Source organism: Phyllostomus discolor, chromosome 3, assembly GCF_004126475.2.
Source record: "Phyllostomus discolor isolate MPI-MPIP mPhyDis1 chromosome 3, mPhyDis1.pri.v3, whole genome shotgun sequence".
Classification (NCBI taxonomy): Eukaryota; Metazoa; Chordata; class Mammalia; order Chiroptera; family Phyllostomidae; genus Phyllostomus; species Phyllostomus discolor.
The window spans coordinates 9,867,650-9,883,233 of NC_040905.2; positions in this window are offsets into that span (position 1 = coordinate 9,867,650).

Below are 15,584 nucleotides of genomic sequence, written 5' to 3' on the forward strand. Positions count from 1 at the left end.
TCTTCTATGTGTAGGGAAGAAGACTGAGGCTCAGAGACAGTAAGTGACAGTAGCTGGCCTGAGAGTGAAGCTCAGTGTGTTGTCTTCACTACACATTTCAGGCACCAGCAAGGATGAAAATGCATGAACACCCGCACTTTCCAGAATGCATTCTGGCCAGGTGGGGATGCAGGCACAGCCCCGCCTCCAATGAGGCAACTTAACAGACATCAATCTTGGCCCCGCTGGCACTGCTGGGATAGACTGTCCAAGCTATAAACATCCTGCATGGCTAAATATATTCCAACTCAGGTGTCTAAATCAGCAGACAGACAAGGCAGGGAAGGTAGAACTTCGAATTTCACAAAAAGGTGCCACTTAGAGCTCTCTGAAACATGTGCTGTGAAAGGAGCAGGGTCTTTCAGTAATCAGGGTCAGGGCTCGACACAGAAAAACCTCATTTTCATCAATCTTTAACCTGATGTGTCAGGAAACTGGATAGGTGACTTTAAAAAAAAAACTTTTCATAAAGTCTCAATAAATCAGGTTCAAACTGACTTGTAAATTTCCAGGCAATCCACATGTCACTCTCCACCCTCAACCCCTAACCCTGACCACCCCCCCCACCTCCCACCTCCGGAAACCACATAAACATGTCAACAGAAGCAGGTTCCTCTCAAGGCCAAGCTGCCGCATTCTTCAGATTACTAGATCGCAATGAAAAGCCACCATTGTCTTGGCAATGCATTCATGCCACCCAGATTGACCACGTCTCCTACAGAATCATCCATTTCAGGCCAGAGGGGGCTCTGGGGCCGGCCACGGGGAGGTGACTGCACCAGCTCATGGGGGCAGGGGTGGGGTGGGGGGAAGGTCGCTCATTTATCTTAGCGGGGTGCTAGCTCTGAAGCCTATTGAAGGCCACTCAAATGTTAACATTTCGGAGGGGAAAGCACAAACACCCAGCTTTCAAGCCATCAAATTTTTCTTTTAAGAGATAACCACCTCTGACTCAGAGGACAAATATTAAAAATAAAAATACCCAATCCAAACAAAAACCAGACCAGCTCTCCACCATCCATGCGCTCTTGGTGGTCCCAGGTGAAAGGAACGTGTGTGTGTGTGTGTGTGTGTGTGTGTGTGAGAGAGAGAGAGAGAGAAGTAGAGCCCAACATGGGTTTCCATTTCTGCCCACCTTCCAAAGGTGAGTTAAGTTATACAAATTCATCTGACCGAAGTCAGTCCCATTTGTAAGTGATGAAACGAGGTCTTATGAAAGATAAATAGAAAGAGATATTTCACTAGAATGAAGGGGGAAAAGCCCTCACCTATCACGGGATTCAGTAAGAGGAAAAGTGTCTTAAAGAATTTAAACAATGAGGCTTAAGTACTGGCACTATTGCATGTCTTAGAAGTTATGTGTTCTTTCTTCCATTTTCCTCTCCCCACCAAAAAAAAATTAGGAGAATGTTACAAACAAAGAACAAAACTGATGTTCTTTATTTGCATTCAGAGCTAAACTTTTAGTTAGTAAAGCCAGAGGATAAGCTGAAAACAGGAGGTTCCAAGGCCCAGATTTTGACTTTTTCCTCTTGCCAAAGTCTCCTCAGTTAGAAACCTCTTCTCTGACCACTCTGCCTCTCTGCTCCGCCGGTGACTCACCCACGGAGTGAGTGCTGCGCCCGGCCAGCTCCTCCGGCAGGAACGGTCTCGCTGCCCCTGGAGGCACGGCTTTCCTATTGGTTGCAAAAACTCAGCTGCACCTTTCTGGCTCCACCAGGGACAAGCATGGAGAACAGAGAGGAGGACCAAAGTGTCCTAATTCCTCCTCCACGATGAAATCTTCCCCAAAGATGTCGAATGGGATAGGGCTTAGAAGCGGAACAAAAGGAGACGAGCTTTGCACTCTAAGTGGGTTTATTACGAGCCCAACGAAGTGTCTTGGGTTTCCCCCAGGCTCTCTCCCACCACTGCTACCTGGAAAACTGAAAGGAACGGGGAAGATCACACAAAGGGTGTGATACCCTCTCAGAAGGGATTGTGAACTTAGATTCCTTCCTTTGCATATGGAGACGTAGCACACGTACATGGACATTAGACACGGTTCTGGTCCAACTGCAATGACTGCAGAGCCAAAGCTAAACAAAGTCCACATTATTCCTTTTTCTCTCAACCCACAGCCATGCTCTTGTCTCTCAAGATCATCTGAGCAAGGCAAGAAAGAAAACCCACCCACCGAACCAGAGAGAAACCAAGCAGCATTGGGGCCAATATAATTTTCAAATGCTTCTGTCATCAGTAATGGCCTCCACAACAGTTTCAAATGTTTGCCTGCCTTCTCCCTCTCCTCTCCTACCTGACGACTCTCGCATTTGATTTCCCTGCCCTCCTTTGCTATTTCAGCCAGAGGAATGAACTCTGCGCTGGAAATCTGGGGCCAGGTGTGAGGTATTTAGATTAACCTTGGCAGAGAGAGCAAAGACTGATGGGAGAGAAATGTAAGTTGGCAGAGGATGTCGCAGTACACGCTTCCCCAGGAACAGGATTAACAAAGAAAAATAAAAGGAAAAGATGTTACATCCAACAGCATTCAAAGACATGAGAAAACACATGGATTGTATAAAAAAAGAGTAAGCTCCAAGTTGGCTCAATTCGTGAAGAATTAAGGAAGCAGCAATAAAAACGTGAGAGAATACAACAATTTCCTTCCCGTTTACTGTAACCTCCCCCTGCCCCCACTCCCAAAACGCACACAAACTGCATACACGCCTTCCACGCATTTTCTTGGATCTTCTTCTTGGTACTTTCTTTTTATTCAACACTGACAGCCTTCCAGTTCCCTGATTTCTGCACCCACCATTCCGGTCTCTGCACCGGCCAACACGACCCAGTTCCACACCAGTTCTTTCCATCACTCCACATGTCTCCACCCCCAGGACCGCCTACCCCCAGTGAGTGCTCCTCACAGGTCAGCACCTCCGTCTCTCGCTTTATCACTCCCTTATTCCTACCGGGCCTCTGCCCCATCCCCACCCCCACCGAAGCTCCCTCTCTACTATTCTCACCCTGTAGCACCTCTGGGTCTCATTTCTACCCCGATCTGTCCCCAACTACAAGTCACTTACTTCAACGGTGCCCTGTCTAGACCACCTTAACCAAATTCCCAACTCTGGGGAATCCTCGGGCTTTCTACTAGTAGCCCTCCCAGAGCAGCTGAATGTCGCTGAAAAAACCTGTTCAGTGCAAATGCCTGCAGCTCCACCCCCTTGTGCTCAGGAATCCTCTTCCTGAAGCGTTTCCCAACTGTGTGCAACTCACCATTATGCTCCTTCTGTGTGTCACAGTGCTCTTACAATAACTACATTTGGTGCCTAAACCCACATCTTCTTCCTCCACCCGTTCATCTGACAGAAGCCCGTGTCCTGTTGATTTGATCTCTATGATAATTTTTCAGTTCAGTCCCTACTACCAGTGCCCCACCTCATTCCCCATGGTCTCTGCTCAGCCCTTTCAACAGACGCCAACGGGCTCGCCCCGTTTCCAGCCTCCCCCTTCCAATCCATCAGTCCTGCAGCCCTTGCAGTCCTGTGAAGAAGCCCCCAGCGAGCGGCCCCCTTGTGGGTCACTGACTGAAATGCACCCCACAGACTGGCACAAATCCGCCTACAGCAAAGCCTCAGCCTCCTCCTCAGCCTCATCTCTCACCAGTCCACCGTTCTTGGGCCAAACTGGAAACACACACAGTTTTCACACCTCTACGCTTTTCATCAATTCCCATCCACCTCCCTTTGGCTTTCGCAGTTCCAGCCATCTTTCCGGACTCTTCTCGAATGCTTTTCCTTCCATGGAGCCATGCTGGCCTGCGACCCTTCCTCCCCACAGGGCCCACAGCAGGTTCTCAGCGAGAGGAAACCCAGCTCACTCCGCCTCAGGTAGCTCACTCCTGTGCTCGTCTATGTTGGGAGCTTCCTGGGGAGCCTTGTTTTTAGTTTCGTATTACTACAGAGTTTGTAAACTGCCTTCTGTAAGATAAGACAGGAGCTGGATAAACATTTGTGCAAAGAAAAGAAGAAGGAAAGAGTAAAACTACCAGTAGGATCTCGCACTTCAGTTTCCCACTCTGCTCTTAACTTCTGGGGTGGGCCAGGAGACCCTTTCACCTCTCCTGGTCTTGTCCTTTTTCTAGAAAAAGATCTTTTCACTTAATGATCTCTAAACAAACGGTCTAACTCAAATGCAATATAATTTCTTCCGCTAGCTGGATGCATTTTTAAAAAATGCCGACAAGCTTGGTTTGACACTTCCGTAAGAAAAATCTCCCCGAGCAGGTAGTTGCAGGAACTTGCAGTCACAGCACTGTCACCGTCGGGGCTGGCCACGTGTGATCGTATTTAATGGGGAAAGGTCTGGGGATCGCGTTGTGAGCCCAGGGCTGTCTGCCGTCTCCCCGCCCCCCACCCCCCAACATTTTTATGTGCGGATATTTAAATTGCACATTGTTTCCTCGTGACTTAAAATGAATTCCACAGAGTCCTCCTTTCAGAGTCTTATTGGGTCTGGTGAGAAATGATGACAGGATCAGGGGCTGCCATTACTTATTTTTTAATTTAATTTCCTAAGTCAGTCTCACCTCTCCCTGCTCACACAGTCCAAGGGTAAGTGGTGACCCCTATTCTGAAAGTGGCGTTTTAGTATTTACTTACTTACTTATTTATTAATGTAGTTCCCACAGCAAAAGACCATGCTAAAGCTCTGCATTTTAAAAGTAAAGGAAACATATTTTTGCTTTATCTTTTGTGTAAACCACACATCAACGGATAAAGGGCATTTCTGACTCTTGGAGATGACGCTGGACATGACGGCATGCTGGCGAGTTTGCAGAGTGTATACCACTGCGCTGCCCATTTGACAGTGTGGTCTGACCTTCCCTAGAGGCACCCGGCCAGCAGGACCAGATATCGGGACAAACAGACCGGGGCCGGGCAGCACCCAAGTCATTGGTCGGGGACAGGGCAGTTCCAGGACTGGGGCTAGAAAGCCACGGGACAGAAACACACAGTGAGAGACAAGGAGAGCAGTTCAAAGGAGCCAATTGCAAGACGCCTTCCCCACAGTGCCCGGGTTTTTCTTTAAAAACCCTGCATGGAACCACCCTGATGGGAACGGGTCTGGTCTGGTCTGGGAACTGGCCTCGGCTCCACTGCTCCCCCTCCCTCGCTCCCCAGGGACCCCACTTTCAGTAAACCCCTTGCTTTGCTATGAGCTCGCCGTCTTCTCGTGGTTCCTCGGCCGCTCGGCTCTCACACTATTACTGGTAGGTGTGCTATGAGCGCTTTAATAGCTCGTGTCAACCACACTCACCTGAAAGAACGGGAAGGCACTAGGAGAAGCAACCCTCCCTGGACAGGTCACCTGGGTGGCACGGTCCCTGGTAATGGAACTTCAGAGCTGTGCAGCACCACTACCTCACTTGACCCTGGGGACAACCCCAGGAACAAGCACAGTGGTGTCATCACCCCCACGCAGCAGATGACAGGACTGGGCCCCACCTTACTCGTTAAATGGCCGCCTGGGGCGAGTCAGAGACGGCAGCCAGGAGTCCCGCGTCCTGGTCCCGTCTTCTTGCCACCACATCGAGCTGCCCCTGAAAGTCACACAGACAACATCCATTCCGAGCGCACCTTTTCAAAGCGGGAAAACAGCGCAGCGTGTGGGAAGCCCTCCCCGCAACCCCTCGCCCACAGTGGGGCCGAGAACGGGTGAGAGGCAGGCCGCGTGGCTCCCCGGCCAGCAGACTGTCTCCGCTCACCACGAGGGATAAGTTACAGACCACGAAACAGTTCTGAGGGGGCATTAACCACACAAGGCCCGAGGCATTATGTCCTTGCAGTCGCCCGTGTCAGTATTTGAGCTGTGAGAAAAGCATCGCGATGCCTGAATAGGCAACAATGCCACCTGACGATTAAGAAAATAACATTGGCCCAGGAGTGTGCTGCTTACTGCTGCCTCCCATTCAAACTTACAGGAGTCAACCAGACACATTTAGTGACTCCACACATCATATTTGTCACATACATATATAACTGTGATATATAATTACATCACATATAGCTATATATAATAACCCAACTTAGTGATTATATATAAATATGGTGATACACAATTTATGTCATTATATATTATATACACACACATCCCGATGGACACATGAAAAATAGGCAGAAATAGAAAAATACAAAACCAGGTCACTCGAATGGCTTTGATCGGCACGACACAATCCCATGTGGATTTTCTCCTGTTAGTCACCCTGCCGGTTTCTGCACCGGTTTCCCTGCCACCCTGCACTGTCTTATCTCGATCTCTCACACTCTGTTTGTCCCTCGTTTAGCACCATGCCCCCCACCCCCATGAATTACCTTCCCCCACCTCCGACCCCCAACACCTGTGCGCGCACACACACACCCACACCATACAGTTCCATGCTCTTGCTATTTCTTCGAGAAAACCTTTCCCTCCTCTCTTTGCCTCCGAAATATCACTCATCCTGTGCGACTCCGCTGTCTCTCCGCCTCGCAATTAGAGAAACGTGTGCTTTCAGACGTGCTCTGTGCACACCTCTGTCTGGTACCACGCCACGTTTCACTCTCATTGCCTGTTTCCATGCTCGTCCAACTGACCAGAACGTCACTACTAGCCCTTGGTGACAAAGTTAGTGACAAATATTGGAGCGCCAGAATGCAGGCTCGTTAGTTGCGGTGACTCACGTGTGCAGCACCTCTTGCAGAAGACCACGCAGCTTAGCTGGCTGATGTACGCAACGCTGCTCAGAAGCCCTCACCGCTGTCCTGTCCCCGTCTCTGTAAACCCCCGCCCCATTCTTAGTTTTCCTTATGTTTTCTTCATAAATCATGGCGCCCCTCCTCACCCCTGGCAGGACGCTCTCCAACCCATAATCTGATCATCTATGACAACCATAAAACTTTTTCTTTAAAACTTGGAATCCTTTAAGATGTTTTTAAATAGTGATCGGCTGAATAAAATCTGCTTTTACTTATTATGAAACTGAAAGTCAAGCATTTGTCAGGCTCAATGTTTTCTTTGAAAATCCTTAATAAGCTATTTGTGATACAGTTAATAAAATTACATAACAGATTCAAGTTGTGCCTTATTTGAGAGTGAATACTTTGAACAAGTACTTTTTAAAAGGACAAATGAAATGAAAATTACAAAATAATCTGGTAAACTTCTTTGAAGATTATTAATTGTCTTCTCCCCTTCCTCTGTTCTGAGTAAACTTTCCCGAACACGTTATACACTGTGGACGTTTTTCAAACACACGTTCACACTTTTTCCCTCCTCTGCCCCTCTGACCCCACTGCCGCCATCCCTGCCAAGCGTGGTACGCTGTGGGCAGGCACCCGGCCGCCGGCTCCAGTGCCTAAGATGCACAATCACACCATCGCATACTCGTCAGTCTGCTGCCCGTGGCTGCCTCTGCCCCCTCCCTAGACCTGGCTCCCACCGTGGGCACTGCCACCACCCGCGCTGGTCCATTCGCTTCCACCCATGCTGCCGTGTGGAGGTTCTGGAGATGTCTGCTGTGGTGAGGTGGGGAGTATTGCCCTCCCCACACAATGTGCCCAGCGTCTCCACGGTTCTGACTCCCAGTCTGCTCTGGCCTCCGCTGCGCTTTCCTGTAGGAACTGGCTGAGAGCGCCACCCCTTAAAGGACCAGGCTTCTTACTGTGACATGCTTGCCCAGCCTCATTCATGCCTTAGGATAACTTCTTCCCAAGAAAGTGTCTCCATCCTCAGGGCATGCAGACTTCGGTAAATGTGCCCTTAGAGGTATCTGAGTCAGGAATCGAGCTTGGGCTCAGACTAGGACAAAGGATGCTATTCACATTTTTGCCTAAAATGTTGTCTAGGTATAAAAATGAACGTGAACTTCAGTTGGGCATTGCAAACATGGTCTTTAGTCTATTGTATCACAAGCAGATTCTCAGAATACATATCTGGCTTTTTATTCAGATTCCTTCCAAAAGGATATTTTTTATAAAATAGAACTTTTAAAAAACTAACAAGACTAGAATATTTTTTTAAAACATTTGAGTATGTAGTCCTGGAGGAAAAGCAGGAGAAGCTGACATGGAAAATCCAGATAGTCACAGGATTTGACCCAGATCATCTCAATTATTAAGGGAATTAGTTAATAGCCATTCCTTGTACTTCTGTTGTCACTTTCTATTTAGATTTGACGCAGACACACCAATTTTTCTGTGTTTGATTATAAACAGGCACTTCTGGAAAATTGGGAGTTTGGAAAACAGCAACGATGGTGATTGAATGAATGGCAACGAAGACCATATAAGGAAACAGTTAAGGAGATAAATTTCTACATTTACATGAAACATATTTAGCTTAAACTCACATCTGAAATGTATACATGTACATATATATAGAAGAGCTACTGATAAACAAATATTTCACTTTTACATATGACATCGATTATGCGCCGTTCTGTGAAAGGCTAGACGTCAAGGGCTAGAAGGGACTGGAACAAACCATCTAATCCTCTTGCCTCCATTTAAGCAGGTCCTGTGCAGCAGGCATGAAATCTTAGATGATGCTCTTGAGCAGTTCTCCAGCTTGGCGAATTGCTGGCATAACCACACAAACTATCGACTTCCTCTATGCTTATCCCTGGCCATTAGTATCTCTTGGTGCTCTGCAGGCAGGCGTAATTGCAGCTAGATATGTTTCATGCATAGTATTTCTCAGTTAAATGATTGGTAGTATTCGCAAATTAAGCCACTTGAGGACTGGGATTTCCTTTGTGGAAAGATTTCTAATTACGAACTTGAATTTTTTGACAAATATAGGAATGTTCACATTTCTATTTTTACTTTTGATAATTTCAGAAAGTCGTCTTTTTCAAGAAAATTGTCCAGTGCTCTAAGTTGTCAAATGTATCATCATAAAGTTATAATATCCTTGTCATCACCCTCTTCATGTCTGTAGGGTCTGTACAGATGTCACCTAATTTGTGTTTTGCTTTCTTTTACCAGTCTACCTATGGGCTCATTACTTTTATTAACACTTTAAAGAGCCAACTTCTTAAAATTAGTTTTCCCTATTTTTGCCTATATTCCATCAAGTTTTGGTCTTTATTATTTCTTTTCTACTTTTTTTTTTGCAAAAATAATACATTGATTTCTTTTTAGGAAAGAATAAACAAATGAAGAAAGGAAGGAAAGAGATATATTTAAAAGGGTCAAATCATTATAGTTGTTAACAAAAATGTTGCGATACAAAGTCATTAAGTGGGGATCCTCAATGATTTGCAAAATGTTTCACTGTACATAGGAAAGACGTGGAGTCAAACACATTCCAGTTCTGGTAGCAGAATTTGTTTTCCTTTGGACCATCCAATATATGAACCCAACTTCCTTTATTTAAGAGTAACCCTAGCCCTGGCTGGTGTAGCTCAGTGGATTGAGTGTGGGCTGCAAACCAAAGTGTTGCAGGTTCGATTCCTAGTCTGGGTACATGCCTGGGTTGCAGGCCATGACCCCCAGCAACTGCACATTGATGTTTCTCTCTCTCTCTTTCTCCCTCCCTTCTCTCTCTAAAAATAAATAAATAAAATCTTTTAAAAAAGAGTAACCCTGTTCCTCAACACATGCACACACAAAAACTGTGATTCTTGAAGGGAATCTGATTCCCTCTGATTCGTATCAGAGGGTGACAAGACACACTCCCTGGTAGTAGCAGGAGTTGCAGAAATATTAGTGCGACGATGAGATTGGAGCTGATGAGGGCACCTAGTGACCGTCTGGTAGTGTCAGCAGTCAATGCTATAGTGCCCAGAGCTACTGAAGGGTCCTCACCCACCCACCTCTGACTGAAGAGAATCACTCTTGGCCCTACAGCCCCAAACCTGTATCTTGCAGGGCGTTCCGTGTACAACCTAACCACATGATCAATTCATTCTCTTCTGACATCAACCAACCTTAGTTTCTGTTGCTTGCAACTAGGAATCCTGACTGTTAAGGTTGAATCCAAGATCCACACTTAACTAGATGGGTGACATTAACCAGGCTCTATCCTGTTTTTGGACGTCTTCTTCTTCAGTTATTAAATGGAAAAAATGGTACCTACTTCAGTTTGGTTATGCTTACTAAACCAGACAACAATATGCAAAGCATCTGACATGTAGCTGGTTCTGATTAAAGTAAATCCTATGAAAATAAAAATTTATAAGCCTCTAAAACATTGATTGAATCTCATTCAAAATCATTATCAAATTGTATGTCATGGATCACAATGCTTAGTATGAAACTTGGGGGTAGAGTTTGGCCTTTACCTCCAAGATTGTAAGAATTAAGAAAAGACAAGCATAAGATGTTAATTCAAGAGGAATCAGGGTTGAAGTAAGATTTTTTTTGTCTTTTTAGGAGTTGGAAGGCCTGAGTTTTTTTTATAAGGAGGAACTAATAAAGAAAGAACAATTTGAACAGAAAGAGACTGTTGACAAAAGTGCTTTAAAGATAGCAAGGTTCTGGATTAAAATAATCTTTGGTTGTAAAAATAAAGACGACAGGAAATTATACATACCAGTTACTATAAGACAAAGAATAAGAAGTATTATCCAGGTGGGGAGAAGTTCCTGTTTAAGTTAAATCTATACAGGCTCTGTATCTTGTCATCATAAAATTGAACTGTTTATTGAAAAAGGCAAGACACTCCCCTGTGGCTTTCTGCGTCAACCACAGAAGTTTCACTGTTATCTCCCGTGGAATGTAAACCTTGACTGCTATGCAATGATTACCACAGATATTCCTTTACACAGTTGTTGTAAAATCCTATTTGGACACTATATTTATCATAAAAGAAATTTTTGTTAGAATATATCTGTTGTAGTAAAAGGAATTTTACTCTCCTACGTTACAATGGGCACGCTGGTCTGGTGTTCGTGGTGACCAACTCTACGAACTCATTAGCTGTGCTCTCCAACTCACTGCTCTGTGGTAGACCCCTCTGTCTTGCTTTTCTCCTCCAAAACCTGCTTTTAAAATTAAATTTGTGACTCTAACTGATTTGCCTCTAAACACAACATGAAACGCCTTTCCCAAATTTCCTTCCCCTTCTTCCTTCCGAGAGAGCAGCTGTGGGGCAGCAGGGGATGAAGTGTGTGATGTGCTGTTGAGACGGCTCCCTCTCCGGAGACCCCGTGGACGAGTGATGTGTCCATGGTACCCTGTCCTCACAGCCCTAATGGGGATGATGGCCAGACAGAGAAGGATTAGGGAGAAAAAAATGGAGCAAGGAAATGGAGGCAGGCAATTAGACTCCACTTTAGAGTGTTGGGAGTAAACGATAGGGCAGGGAGATAAGATGCTAGCTCAAGAGAGTAGAAGGTTTAGATAAAAAAATATTATATAGGAAGGGCCTGCATTTGTTTCTAAGACAAGGAGCAGAAGCCCACCGTGAAAGAGTAGTTGAAAACTCAAGAGAGAATAATTGTAATACAACAAAAAATCTTGGAAGGGCTAGGGAAATACAGGATCAAGGACATGCAATATGGGACTAGTGTTTGAAAGGGGAAAGGATATTTCTTCCTCCGAGAATAAAGAGAAGTAGAAGATGGGGGAAATTTCAGGATGGACAGGAACACCCGTATTCAGAAACCTTTAATATTTCACTGGGAGTGAAGAGCAGAGAAGTTAGTGTGAGGGCTGGAGGAAAACGGGGTGTGCGAACACTGCTCAGAGGAGAACGCTATGGAGAAGCACTGAGCTGAATAACAGAACGACTGGGCAGCAGTGAGGATGCAGATGAAATGCCGGTGGATCCAATTAGCAGCGTTCCTTGAATTTCCCTTGAATTAGCTTCATGTGGGTGTAGAGAATCTCTACCAGCAGCCGAAATATTAGGGACACTGGTCCTTTCATAAATAAAGCTACAGGGCTTTTGGAGAAACCCAAGAGTAAAACTGAAGCACACTGAATTAAACACAAGGGCTGGGAGGGACGCCTGGGAGACCATGGGACCCACCTGCTGGCCTCCACACACAGGGATGGCTGGACGGCCCGGGGATAGTACCTGATGGTAAGAGGACAGTGTCCTCTAAGAACTTGGAGGTAAAATGAAAGTGTCTCCAACATTTTAAATTTTGAAGCCAATACACACTTGTAGATCAGAACAAAAATATGCAGCACCGCCTCCACGATCGGAGGCCTGCTGCAGTAGGTGGTGCAATCGGGTTTAACACACGAACGTATCCCAGGAAAGCGCCGACCAGCCTGGGGAGGAGAAAAGGAGCACTGTCAGAGGGGGCTGTTCTGGTTTGGGGGCAAGCCCACCCCTAAAGTGGCGTGGGAACGACAGGCAGTCTTTGCCTACAGCCATTCCACGGTTCAATCGTGTGATCTGGCGCTGACCTAGAGATATTCTCATCGGAACCTGGCTTCCTTCAAGTGTGGGTCTTTCTACAGGGAGTTCATACACACGAGTCCTGTGACAGCAGCATTCTGGGCACTGTTTTAATCATTTCTTATGGTAAACGTGTACACTAGTGACGGGTAACATGTATCAGCCGTATGAACTTGGCTAACGTAAGCCCACCCCTGAAAGCTAGATCCCTGGGTGAGCTAATCGTGGGGCTTCTCAATCTGCAAAGCTGAGGTTAGATAGAATCCACCGAACTCAGGCCCCAATGTCCAAGTTTTCATGGGAGACAGCAGGCTGGCCTTTCTCCGGCGAGGACGCACATCTGCATGGCTTTTTCCAGTTTGAAACAAAAGTTGGTACATAGCAAATTGGACAGGGTGGCGTGCTGCTCCTTGATGTGCCATGTGGATGGATGTCCTCTGCAGGCCCCCCAGACGGCCCCAGATGGTGGAGTCCCTTACTGCAAGGGAAAATGCCCTGTGGTTGGCAGGACAGTCACAGGGCTGAAACTGGGTCAGTGTCATCATGTGCAGCCGTAGAGGAGCCAGTGGTCAGCAGTTCTGTGTTTCTCTCTCTCTCTCTTCCTTCTTCTCCTTCTTTTGGTAAACCTCTAGGCTGATGACTCTCAACTGGCCATTTCCATCTCTGCAAGAGTCCAATTAGCATCCTACAGGTACCAGAAGAGGAGGAAATATTCCTTCAAAATACCAACACGGGCTGTGCTCTTGGAAGGTCTGCCATCTGTGAAGTACAAATTTCTCTCTGGGATCTGGGAACTCTTGCTTACTTAAAAAAAAATTGCCAGGTGGGTGAAATGCCTTGAGGAAGGGGCTCAGGTTTTAATCTTGTGGGCTGATACCTTCGTGCATGACAGCACTCCCTAAGTCCTTTGTTCTGTTAAATGGTGGACACAGTGTGTTTAGCATTTTCCAAAAATGGGCACCCATCTGGATGTCCTGTCACTTACTTTCTCCACCTCTACCTTCCATGCTGGGGTTTTTGTGTGTTGTGGGGTCAGGTACAGGAAGGAAGGGGATAGAGAGATTGTTTTTTAAGGTAAAAACTACGATTGATTTACCCAAGATTTGCTTTAGCTATGTCACAAGAAAAGGGATACATGAGTATACTACTGGAAATACTTGGGTTTGGGATGGACACACAGAGGGCTGGACAGGTGACCAGTGGAAACAATGGGGATTAGACAGGAGTGTGTGAGGCCCAGGAGTGTGTGAGGCCATGGAGCTGTGATGCAGGAAAAGGTGGAGGCTGAGAGACACACTGCTACCAGGAGTGACTCAACAGAAATCAGACACCGGGGAAGCAAGAAGGGACCGAAGGACATGACCACCTGGGAGATGAGGAACAGTGAGGAAGCCAGACAGAATGCTGGGAGCAGGAGTGGCCCTGGACTTGGCTTTAAAGAGGCGGTATAACCAATACATGTGGGATCCGGTGTGAAGTCTGACAATGGGCTCTTCCCTGTGGACAAAGCTTATTTCCCTTAATTAGATTTCTATGCTAAAAGATACTTTATTCATGATGTAATAATTTATGACATAAAAACAATAAAAAATATGTCAATTTAATGAATCAAGACCATGGGAAGGGGTTTCTAGTTTTAAAACAAAATTTAGAACAGTTTTTGTTGTCCTTGGAGACTGGACCCAGGCCTGAGAGCAGGACAGGGGTATGGGGTGGGGTTCATCATTTCTCCCTCCACCCTGCTGCTCCCGAGTCTTTAGAAAAGTCTTGGGATCCTTCTAATTGCCTCCGTGAAAGCACCTGCTCTGGCCCCAGAGATACCGTTATCCTAGACTAAGGATTGTTACAGGGACCACTCCAGCCCAAGCCAGCCCAAAAGTTAAACTCTACTCCAGTGTTCAGCAAAAACAAGCCTTGTTAATGACTACAGTCTATACGCACTTGGGCCTCTCAAGTCCAGGGTGCTATTCCTGTAACAGCCCTCAGTGTTCTGTGAGTGCAGCACAATGGTTACAAACTAGGCTGCCCAGAACTGGACTCTGCTTTCTGAACTGGGTCACTCGGAATAACCGACACACAACGGCTTGAACAGTAAAGAAGTCAAAGGTGAGACAGTTCCAGAGTTGTTTCCGCCACTGGATGATGTGATCAGAAACTCAGGCTCTTTTCAGCCTTCGGTTCTTTCCAGCATGTTAGACTGCTGTTCGGAGCCTTACTGCCTTGTGGTCACGAGACGGCTGCCATTGCTCAAGTGTCGATTTTTAATGATAGCGTTCCAAGCAGACAGGAAGGGAAGGAGAAGGCCTGTCTCATTTTTAGGTTCTTCCTTCTCAGAAAGGAAAGTGTTTCTCAGAGCCATTTCCCTCCCCTCACCTACTCCTACCAGCGTAGCTTCTATGTACATCTGCCAGAACAGGGCCACTGTAACTACAAACAAGTTTGAAAAGTAAACATATGCCACTTAAACCTCCATTGTGGGAAGCAGATTCTGCTTTCAAAGGGAAGATAAGAAATGACTGTGGGTAGATAACTCTGTTATCTGTTGCCACGATCCTGCTGCATGACAAATCACCCTGGCACTCAGTGGCTAATAACAACAGTTCATCACTTTTCACTACTCTATGGGCTGCCCGGACAGTTCTGCCGGTGGGAACCAGGGTCAGCCCATCTTAGATGGGCTTGCTCACGGGTCTGCAGTGGGTAGGTTGAGGGGCTGCCGAGGGGCTGGCTGGTCTAGAATGGCCTCAGCTAGGATGTCTTGTCTCAGCTCCTCGTGGCCTCTTAGCCCCGCCCCTGGCCGAGTAGCCCAGGCTCATTCCCATCATGGAATCATGGGCTCAGAAGAAAAAGCAAAAGCAAACAAGTCTTTCTGAGGCCCAGGCACCTCTTGAAGTCAATCCCTCCATATCTATCATCCAGAGAGGGTCACAGAACCAGCCCGAATTCAAGGGTCAAGGACATAGGCTGCATCCCTTTCTAGGGGGAGTGGCGGTCACATGGGAAGGGAGGTAGACACGGATGTGGAAGAACCAGGAGCATTTCGGCAGTCATCTATCACAGCAATCAGTAGAGCGTTCTGGAGGTAGGCTCTTTTCAGACATATGGCCACGTATGTATGGCCACTACTCCACCTTGAAAGCAGTGAGGGGCTCCCGGGTTTAGTGGTAACA